The following is an 11,593-nucleotide window of genomic DNA, read 5'->3' as shown; positions in this document are numbered from 1 at the left end:
TCCATAATATATAGGAAAATGATTTCTTGAAATTTAAGAAATGAAGAGTTAAAGAGTAAGCATTATTCCATTCGTGAGAGTATAACTTCACCATTTGTCATGAATACTCTAAGGACCTTAACAGGTATAGTCTTCCAGTAGATAAGGTATATCCATGTATAATACTATTATAGAACTAACCACTTAATCACATTTTGTATATTAATCTGTATGCTTTTACTCCTTGTTCCAAAAACGGATTTGAGGAAACTCAAAAGAATATGTAACATTGGAAAATATGTGAGTTTATAAAAAACTGTGGCAAGGGAAAACAAAATGAAGGGTGAGGAGTAAGCACACCCATGAGTTAGGCTAAAATGCTCTCAATTATTACTTAACATCTGTGGGCCACAAATTTCTAATGTTCTATATAGAGTATTAAATTTAGACAATTATAGATTCAAGAGGCTTACCAAATCAAATCAAATGATTAATTATCCAAGAGCACTACTCCTTGAGCTACAAAAATGTGACATTTTTTTCTAGAGAGGTGTGTCGAAAAAATAAGACATTATGCACTACAATGAACATCTTTTCAGTTATTCTGTTGACAAAGTCCAGAGTATGTATATTTTGTTTTCTGTTTTTCTTTTGTTTTTCTTTCTTATGGTTTAAATTATGTAAGTGATACCTTTTTATTGAAGAAAATTATAAACAATTAAAAAATACTTCTTCATCTTTCTACCACTTGATTTGAAATATCTCTCTTATCAAATAAGAAATTCAGCACAAATTACTTTTATTGAAATAACGATAAACAATCTTCAAAATTTGGTGAAAACTATAAACTTAGAAATTCAGGTAAATCAAAATCTAAACAAAAGAAACATAAAGAGTACTACACCAACATACATCATAATCAAATTGCTTAGCACCATGGGGCACCTGGGTGGCTCAGTTGGTTAAGCATCTGACTTTGGCTCAGGTCATGACCTCAGGGTTCATGGGTTTGAGCCCCGTGTTGGGCTCTGTGCTGACAGCTCAAAGCCTGGAGCCTGCTTCAAATTCTGTGTCTCCCTCTCTCTCTGACCCTCCCCTGCTCACACTGTCTCTCTCTCTCTCAGAAATAAATAAAAAAAATTATAAAATTTTTTTAAAAAAATTGCTCAGCGCCAGTGAAAAAGAGAAAATCTTAAAAGCAGCCAGAAAAATAGACATGTTGTATAAAAAGCAGTGAATTTAGGGATGACAGCAAATATCATGTTGGAAACCATGCAAGTGAGAAGACAGCACCGCAAAAGAAAAAGTGTAAACCTAAAATTCCATTACCAGAAAAAATATTTTTCAAAAGTGAAGGCAAAATTCTTTTAGGTGTACAAAAGCTGAAATGGTTAATCACCAATGGGTCTGTACTACAATAAATACATATACAATGTGATACCTTTATGTGGCTGTGTCAGACATTTTGAGTATTGATGGAGATAGATATGGACTTGGAGATATTGATTTAGGATTCATCAGCATAACGATGATTGATATCAGAGGTGGCAAGGAGATTTTGTAAAATAAGAAAGGAGGTACAGAGCCAGGAGAAGATGAGAAATGAGAGTTAAATTTGATGAGTATCTCATGTACCAGACACCATACAAGTTATTTAACCCATCTTATCTCATTAGGCCTTTCTCTTAGGCCTTTAAGGTAGATAGAATTATCTTTACTTTATAGATGAGAAAACAAACTCTTGAGTTTGTAAATAAATTTCCTAAGAACATGCTGCTTACAAATAGCGGAAGCAGGGCTGGAATCCAGGATACACATCTCCACTATTAGCTATCATATTAATACCTCTACCACGTTGCTTAACTGTCACTTTACCTGTGAAAAAAGTACTTGGCTCTTCCCTCTAGCTACCTGTCTAGCCATAATAGGTTAAGTCCTCCACTGACAAAATCCTGTGCATTTCCTTTGTGGCTCTTTTTACAGCTGTAATTGAATAATTACTGATAGAATTATTTACCACCTCTGCTGGATTTTCAGTTCCAGTCCATGGAATAAAGGTATATTTTTCACAGTGCCTGAGGTAGTGCTTCGGAAATAGCAGTTGCCCAGTACATCATGTTTGAATGAATACTTTATCTCCGCTGTTGCAAACAGGCTGAAAAGGAACTAGTACCAGGACCGAGAACAGGCTATTGAGTTTACTGACTAGTGATCCTCTAAAGTCACATGACTTAACATGAAGTGTCATTCCCATTATAAGCAGCTATCTAGAAGAATGACTGCAGTTAATAGTCTGTACTAGCACCATCCAATAGAAGCATAATATGAGCCTCATATGTAGTTTAAAATTTTCTAGTAATCCATTAAAAAGGGGGGAAAAAAACCAGGTGAAGTTAATTTTAATAGTACAGTTTATTTAACCCAATATATCTAAGATATTAACATTTCAACAACTAATTGTTTTAAAATTATTTATCATGTATTTTATACTCTTATTTCCATGCTAAATCTTCAAAAGTCACTGTGAAATTTATACATAGAGCAGATCTACAATTTTTGCATAAGGAAAATCACAGAAAGCTTTCTATGGTGGAAAAGCATGACACGGTTGCCATATGTTGAACAATGAAAAGTTATGTCTTATCTAGAAAAATGTGTTTGAAACATGAATAATGGTGTGGAGGGAGTTGAGAGGTTCATGCCAAGAGAGAAAACAAAAAGGAATGATGGAAGGGTATGTATGCTAAGGTTCCTCCATCATTTTGGTTGTATTAAAGATAAGATATCAGTAACCAAGTTTTTGTCTAGAAATCCCCTACATTAATGCTATTAGGCATACTTTAGAAGTAGATGAAATTCATGGGTGAGTTACTGCAAACTCTGAATTTTTCAGCCCTGGCTCTACCTAAATTCTGCACAGAATCCTCTCCACTAAAAAGTTTGGCTGCTGGAAGTGAAATGTTAAAAAGGAAGGAAACTCTTGCAAAGATAAACTTTGTAATAATTGCTAACCATTTTGTCAGAGATATGACAATAAGAACTCCTTGCATTTTGAGTAATGTTCATTATAGTAGGGAAAATGTGCAAAGCTCTTTATTTATGAGCCAAACCCATTTCCTGAGGGGCATATACATTGACTAATATTAGGATTTTAAAAGGAGAGCAGTCTGGCTTGGTTTTATTTTGTGCAAGCAGAAATCGAACAGAGGGGTAGAACAAAAGCAGGCATAATTGGAAGTTACTGAAAGAGCGGTGGCTGCGGTGAGGAGCGAGTTGTGCTTGACAATGGATATTTCCAAGCAATCTAGAATTTGCTGTGCAAGTCTCATTCCCGCCCTCCTCCCCGCGGTGGCCTGTGTTCATGTGAGATAATGCCACCGTCCTCTGAAGAGACCAGATCCTCTGCCTGACTTGCTGCTGATTTAGTCTGGCCGTTTGGAAATATGTTCCTGTTGCTGCCGTGATCTCAAGATGCATCAGGAATGTTGATTTTTCAGTGTGCTTTCACGCTGGTCATTTCTCTGACAGGTTATTTTGGTGAATGTACTAAGAATGAAGAGTATTATCCAAACAGTGGGAAATAAAATCACAGCTGGGCATTATCTCAGCATCAGGTATCGCATCGTGAGTGCTTCTGTATTGTCTGGCTGATTGTACTGAAAACTGCCAGAATGCCAAGAAACTTCTGCCATGGGTGGCACTGTAAATTGGAATGAGAGGACTTCTGTGATCTCAGAGGTACTTGGAGACGAGTCTCCACACAGCCCTGGAAGCCTCCTTCTCTGGACCTGACCTTGCTCAGAGTCTGAGGTAGTGACACGTTTACCTTTGTGGTCTTCCCTGAGGAAACAGTGACATTCTCCTCCCTCTCTGCTGTGGAAACACAGGTGCATGGGGTATTTATTGCCTCCCATCAGTCACACACATATGCAGCACTGTAGCATGCAGGTGGGTTATTTTGAGAAAGGCACAGGAAGATTCTCTTTACCCAAATAAATGTCTCTATTTTATTTTAATCTAAGGAATGGAATGTAGTAAGATAGTGGCACAGAGTGAAGTGGCAGTGTTAAAATTATGATATATTTTCCCCTCCATAAATCCAGTCTTATGAGTAATATGAGCGTGACTAAGTGGCAAACAGATTCTCTTGCTGCAGACCAAGAGTGTCATGCATTCTGAACAGGAGCACAAGTTGTAGAGCAAGATATGCCATAGTGAGGGCAGGTGACACTACTATCTGAGTGGGCTTGACACCCTAGGAAGATGTGATCATTCTTTCTGTCATGCCTACTTCCAGATTTTCACTCACGTTTCCACTGTACTCGTCAAGCTAAACTCCTAAGTTAGGCCCATGATGTACTATTACTAAACTGTTTTTACAACAAATAGCATAACTCATAACAAAATAGTACTGGATTATAACCCAGAGTATAAAACAAATACCCATGAATCCATGCTAAAATAAATAAATGATTGAATAAGTAAATAAATTGAGGAAAATAGACAAATCTCCCATGGAGAAGAATTCCAAATAATTTTAAGTAGACACTCCAGGCTCCAGGAGGTAGAGCATAACTCCCCTTTCTTAAGTGTGGGCTGCTCATGGTAACTTCCTTCCAAAAAGTACTGTGATGGAAAGGGGAGAAAAAGAGTACCTTTACAGTGGAGAAACCTGACAAACACTACATCAGCCAGGTGGTCAAGGTCAACATCTATAGTGATAAATCATGCTGACAGCATGTACCCTGGATAGGATGTATGAGGAAGACACTTCACCTCTATGATCTTCCTCCCCAAAACGCATACCCCCAAGTCTAATCATGAGAAAAACATCACACAAATCCCAACTGAGGGACATTCTCCCCAGTACCTGACCAATATTTCTCAAAGCTATCAAGTTTATCAAAAACAAGGAAAGGCTGAGAAACTGTCACAGCCAAGAGGAGGGTAAGGAGACATGGTAAGGTAACTAAACATAATATGGTACCTGAATATAATCCTGGGACAGAAAAAGAAGAGTAGGTAAAAACTAAGGAAACCTAAATCAAGTATACACTTTAGTTATAATGTATCAATAACAGTTCATTAATTGTGATAAGTGTACCCTATTAATGTCAGATGTTAATAATGGGGAACTGGGTATAGAGTATATGGGAACTCTGTATAAAATCTTGGCAATTTTTCTGTAAACCTAAATTTATCCTAACAAGTTACTTTTTAAGGAGTTAGGTAAGTTCCCCAAGAACACAGATTTACACATGTAAACTGGAATTCAAATGTATGGTTATGTGATGCACAATTCTGCACTCTTTTTACTACACCATACTGTCTCATTTCATAAGTCCCTCCAAGGTGTACCATCTGTGGCCATTCTTAGTTTCCAAATGTATCCCTGTTTTATTTATTTTATTTTATTTTATTTTATTTTATTATTTTGTGTATTCATTCATTTATTTTTCAGAGAGAGAGAGAGAGAGCATGTGTGGGACACACACAAGTGGGAGGAGGGGCAGAGGGAACAGGAGAGAGAGAATCCCAAGCAGGCTCTACACCCAACGCAGAGCCTGACATGGCGCTCAGTCTCACAACCCTCAGATCATGACTTGAGCTGAGAGTCGATACTTAACTGAGGGAGCCATCCAGGCACCCCAAAATATCACTATTTTAAGAGTGAAATACAGAAAGGAAAGTAGCAGCTCCCATCCAGTTCTGCATTTAAGGGTGGAAAGCATCATCAAGAAGAATTAACATTTAGAAAGTAAATCAGTAAGTGCCAATCACTCCCCAGTGTGTTTGCATATGTTTTTTTTTTTCTCTAAATTCCAATAACAATCCATGGACATTTTTGTCAAAGACTGTCAACTGAAAGTAACAGAAAACTCAACTCTTTATTTTTTTTCTTGTCTCCTCCACCATTATGTTAGCTCCTTTACCTATACTACTTGCCTTATGAGTACGAGATGGCTAATGTCTGCCAGGCTCTTGTCCATTTGATAAACAGGAATAAGGAGTAATGAAGCCAAGGGAAGACACCTATATTGGAAAAGCAAAATATTTCCCTGCACACTACTACTTAAAGCTTATTGACCAGAGCTGTGTGAAAAGGGGACCTTCTCAAGGCACGGGATCCTGGAGAAGCAAATACTTATGCTGCACATGTTGCCTGGACAGCATCATCGTTCTTTTAGTAAAGAAGAATGGATAATAGATCCTAGGTAGGCAACTAGCAGATACTGCCCTTCTTTCGATTGTATACATGAAGAACTTCATAAATATTTTATAAGAAATCTCATAAGAAATTTTAAGCTACCTTCCCAGGTCATAGATAATAAGTGGAAGAGATGGAATTTAACATAGAACTGACTGGTTGAAAACATTTGCTTTTTCCTTCAAACCAGCCTGGGAAAGCAAAAAAATCTGCCTACCCCTTTATGCCTAATGAATCACTTCTCAAAACCTAAGGAATCGGTTACTCACTTAAAGTTGCATAATTAGTGGAAAATCCATCTTAGCACATGGTCTTGCAGATTTCTACTTGTAACTTCTTTAGAAATGTATTATTTACTATATTCCCTATACTGTACTTTTCAGCCTCTTGTTTATTTTATACTTGGGAGTTCGTACCTCTTATCCCCCTCACTTATTTTGCCCATCCCCTCAACCCCCTTTCATCTGGCAAGCACCAGTTTGTTCTCTGCATTTGAGAGTCTGTTTGTTTTTTTAGATTCTACCTATAAGTAAAATCCTATGGTGTTTGTCTTTCTTAGTCAGATTTGTTTCATTTAGCATAATGCCCTTTGGGTCCATCCATGTTGTCACAAATGGCAAGATTTCATTCTTTTTTTAATAGCTGAGTACTGTTCCATTAGATATACACACTACATCTTTATCCATTCATCTGTTGACGCATACTGGGGTTGTTTCTATATCTTGGCTATTGTAAATAGTGCTGCAATAAACATAGGGATGCATACATCTTTTTGATTTACTGTTTTCACTTTCTTTTGGTAAATACCCAGCAGATCATATGGTATTTCTGTTTTTAATTTTTTGAGAAACCTCCATACTGTTTTCCACAGTGGCTGTACCAATTTACATTCCCACCAACAGCACATGAGAGTTCCCTTTCCTCCATATCCTTGCCAACACTTATTATTTCTTGTCTTTTTTATACTAGCCATTATGACTTGTGTAAGGTAATAATCTCATTGTGGTTTTGATGTGCATTTCCCTAATGATTGGTGATGTTGAGCATCTTTTCATGTGTCTTTTGGCCATCTGTATTCCTTCTTTAGGAAAATGTCTATTCAGGTCCTCTGCCTATTTTTTTTTAATTGGATTGTTTTTCTTTTGTTGTTGATTTGTATAAATTCTTTATATATTTTGGGTATTAACCCTTTATCACATTACCCATCTGCAAATATCTTCTCCCATTCAGTAGGTTGCATTTTTGTTTTGTTGACAGTTTTCTTTTGCTTTGCAAAAGCTTATTTTTTTTAAGTTTACTTATTTGTAAGTAATTTCTGCACTCAATATGGGTCTCAGACTCATGGCCCCAAGATCAAGAGTTAAATGCTCTTTTGACTGAGCCAGCCAGGCACCCCCATAAGCTTTTCATTCTGACGTAGTCCCAATAGTTTATTTTTGCTTTTGTTTTCCTGGCCTCAGGAAACATATCCATAAATATGTTACTAAGGCCAGTGTCCAAGAAATTATTACCTATGTTTTCTTTTCGGAGGTTTATAGTTTTGGGTCTCACAATCAGGTCTTTAATCCATTTTGAGTTAATTCTTGTATAAGCTGTAAGATAGTGGTCCAAGTTTTATTCTTTTGCATGTAGCTTTCCAATTTTTCCAACACGTTTTCACATGATATATTTTTGTCTCCTTTGTCATAAATTAATTGACCAAATATCTGTGGGTTTATTTGTGGGCTCTCCATCTTGTTCCATTGATCTATATGTCTCTTCTTGTGCCAGTACTATATTGGTTTGATTACCATAGCATTGTAGTATCTCTTGAAATCTGGGCTTGTGATACTTGCAGCTTCTTTTTTTTTAATGTTTGTTTATTTTTGAGAGAGAGACAGAGAGTGAGTAGGGGAGGAGCAGAGAGAGATAGAGAGACACAGAATTCCAAGCAGACCAGACTCTAAACTGTCAGCACACAGCCCAACGTGGAGCTCGAACCCATGAACCATGAGATTGCAACCTGAGCTGAAGTTGGACATTTGACTGAGTCACCCAGGTGCCCCTATGATAACCATAGCTTTGATCTTCTTTCTCCAGATTGCTTTGGCTATTCAGGGATTTTTGTGGTTCCATACAAATTTGAGAACTGTTTTTTATATTTCTGTGAAAATTGCTATTGGTATTTTGATAGGGACTGCATTGAATCTAGATTGCTTTTGATAGTATAAAAGCATTTTAATTCATTTTAATAATATTCTTCCAGTCCATGAGCATGGCATACCTTTCCATTTGTTTGTACTGTCTTCAGTATCTTTCATCAGTGTCTTATAGTTATTAGACTATAGGTCTTTCACCACTGTGCTTAAATTTATCCCTAGGTATTTTATTCTTTTTGGTGCAGTTGTAAATGGGATAGTTTTCTTAATTTCTCTTTCCACTAATTCATTATTAGTGTATAGAAATGCAGCAGATTTCTGAATTTTAATTTTATATCGTGCAGCTTTACTGAACTCATTTATTCTAATAGTTTTTTGGTGAAGTCTCTAGGGTTTTCTAAATATAGTATGTCATTACAAATAATGACAGTTGTATTACTTACCAATTTGGATGCCTTCTATTTCTTCTTTAAATGAAAAAAACTCTAAAAACAAGAATATCATTATCACTCCTACATAGTAAGTAGAATATCTTAATCTCATACAATATCTAGCCTAAATATTGCAATGGATTCTGTCCCTTAGCTCTTTTATTGATAGAATGCCTCTCTTTAATTCCTTGCCATTTATTTTTTGGGGGGAAAAAACCCTGAAGGGCTTCTTCCATACTGTTTTACACAGTCTGGATTTTGCTAATTAAATCCCTGTAGCTTAGTTTAACATGCTCCCTTGTCTCTGGTATTTTATGTAAATTCTTGATTAGATCTAGAACTTTCATTAGATTCTGATTTGCATTTTTAGGAAAACAGCTTCATAAATGGGGTGATGTGCTATTTTTAGAAGACACAGAATCTTAACACACTCTCTGTGTCATAGTAACAGCCACTGATGGGCTTTGCCTTGTTCCATCATTTCATTAAAGATTGCAAAGTGATGGGTTCTAATTCAATTTTTTTTTTCATTTATTAGCTGGAATGCTTTTATAAAGAGGTACCCAAAGTTACAGTGAGTTCTGGAAAAGCAAGACTAATGCTTAATACTTTTATTTATTTTCTAAGTGATGAATTTATTTGTTTGTATCCTACATTCCCTGAAGTTGACCAATGAATGTGATGGGGTGTGTATGTGTACGTGTGTGTGTCTGTGTGTGTCTGTGTGTGTGTTAGAAAGTACTCATGGATCTAAACATATTTTAAAACTTACTTGTTTTCTATTCATAGTAATTATTACTATTCATGCTCAGACTGTCCCATTTGTGACAAAACATGATTCTTTTCTAATTGGTTTGATGATTTATACATTATTTAATAATCATCTTGTTTCCTAGTATGTACAGATGTCTTGGGTTCACTTTCTGCATTTTTATCTTCCAAGTGTATAATCATCCATTTCTATAAGGAGACATGATTTTCTTGCTTTAAATCTTTTTTTTTTTTTTATAGACTTTGTTTTTCATTTATTTCCTCTCTGTTTTTTTTGGGTTTTGTTTTTTGTTGTCTGTGCTTCCTTAGCAGTTATTCTGTGTCCCTTGTCGTTTCATCATCATTTAAAATATTTTTTTCTATTTGTTTTCCAAATTCTGTTGATTCACATTTCATGTCATCTTATTTCCAGGCCATCACTACCTGTTTTTGATCACCTTTTTTTCTTTTTTTGAGTTCTTATATTTGTGCGCTGTGATATTCCTGCATAACTGTAATTACTTTTCCAAGCTTTTGTTTTTATTTGTTTTCTCTTTCCTTTTTTTTTTTTTTTTACTCTTATTGTAACGTTATGTTTTAATATTCATTCACTTTGTCAAAATTATTTTTAGGTGAGTTTTCCTAATTATATCTAGGAATTGATGTTGCTTTCATTTATTATTTATTTTATGACAACCTTTGTGTGCAGGCAGTGCTTCCTCATTTCCTGTTTCTTGCATTTACACAGGATGGGGTTTTCCTAAACTTGTAGTAGGAGATGGAGCAGAGGATACAGGGATGTGACAGCACATCATTCTAAGTTTCATAGCTCACATCTCCCTCCTGTCGCTACAGTGAATGTCTTACAATATGTTAATTTCTATAACAGCCCTGCTCTGACTCTCAGAGCCCAGCCTGGTTCTGGTGACCTTCTCCCACCAGCCCTGCATTTCCTACTCCTCTCCACAACCCTTTCTTTCACCATGATGCACTCTTAGACACTACTTCTGGCTGGCATATCTTCTATCTGCTACCTCTGGGCTCTTGGACATTTTCCAAACCTTGTCTTTCTGTTCCTTTCTCAGTGCTCTTGAGGTGCTCAGTCTCAGTTATACTCACAGTGGTCCCATCTCAGATGGGATGCTCTCATTTGGGAATCAACTATCTGCTAGAGATGTGTGAGATCCACCAGCCCTCAGAACCCCTTTCCCTACTCTGCCCTCCCCTCAGGTCTTAAAATCACCAGCTTCTGTGTGGCCTCACCATTGCTGTAATCCTTATGCAGCTGGAAGTCTCTGAGTTTTCTCTCTCTCCTAGTTTCACTGAAGATACAATGTTATTTTTAATTTCTTCTTTTTTCTCCATATGATTGCCAGGAGAAAGGAGATACTCCAAAATTAGTTGCTTGGTTATGAATCTTTTGGTTATGAAGTTTCATTTCCAAACTTTCAAGTACTTATAGGAGTAGGTATCACTTCTTAAGGGCTGCTAAAGGCCAGGCTCAGTGCCATGGACTCTAGATATAATGACTCATTAGAATGAACTGGAGTGCTAATTGCTGCCATTATCTCATTTTCACATGGAGTAACTGAGATCGGGAAGGTTAAGTAATTTGCGCAACTTTCCACAAAGAGAATAAGTTAGAAGAATTGGGATTTAAAACCAATTTGTTTTAAATCCGGAGGCCAAACTCTGATCCCATGAAATGGTTTGCCACATTTCCTGCAGATTTTAATATCCCAATATTAAAATACTTATATACATTTCCTATTGTGCATATAATGGTACATCTTGTCATGGTTTAATGTGGACCAAGCATAAAGAACTTGATTTATAAACTGCACTGAATATGATTTCCTGAGAGCTTCACATATTTTTCAGTCCACTTGAAAGTAGAAATTTTAACATGAAAAGATAAGTATGTCCTATATTTCAGTAATGTATGAAAATAAAAGGAAATCTTTAATCTTTTCTCTAAAACTTGACAAAAACGGTGAGTTAAAGATAAACATGGAAATAAAGGAGATATTTTGAGCATACTGCATATGTTGAAATCCTAAGATATTATATCCGGGTACACATGTTGT

The sequence above is a fragment of the Hyaena hyaena genome, unplaced genomic scaffold, assembly GCF_003009895.1.
Source record: "Hyaena hyaena isolate Hyena2069 unplaced genomic scaffold, ASM300989v1 scaffold_12, whole genome shotgun sequence".
NCBI classification, from domain to species: Eukaryota; Metazoa; Chordata; class Mammalia; order Carnivora; family Hyaenidae; genus Hyaena; species Hyaena hyaena.
Note: the sequence above shows the minus strand (reverse complement) of the source record.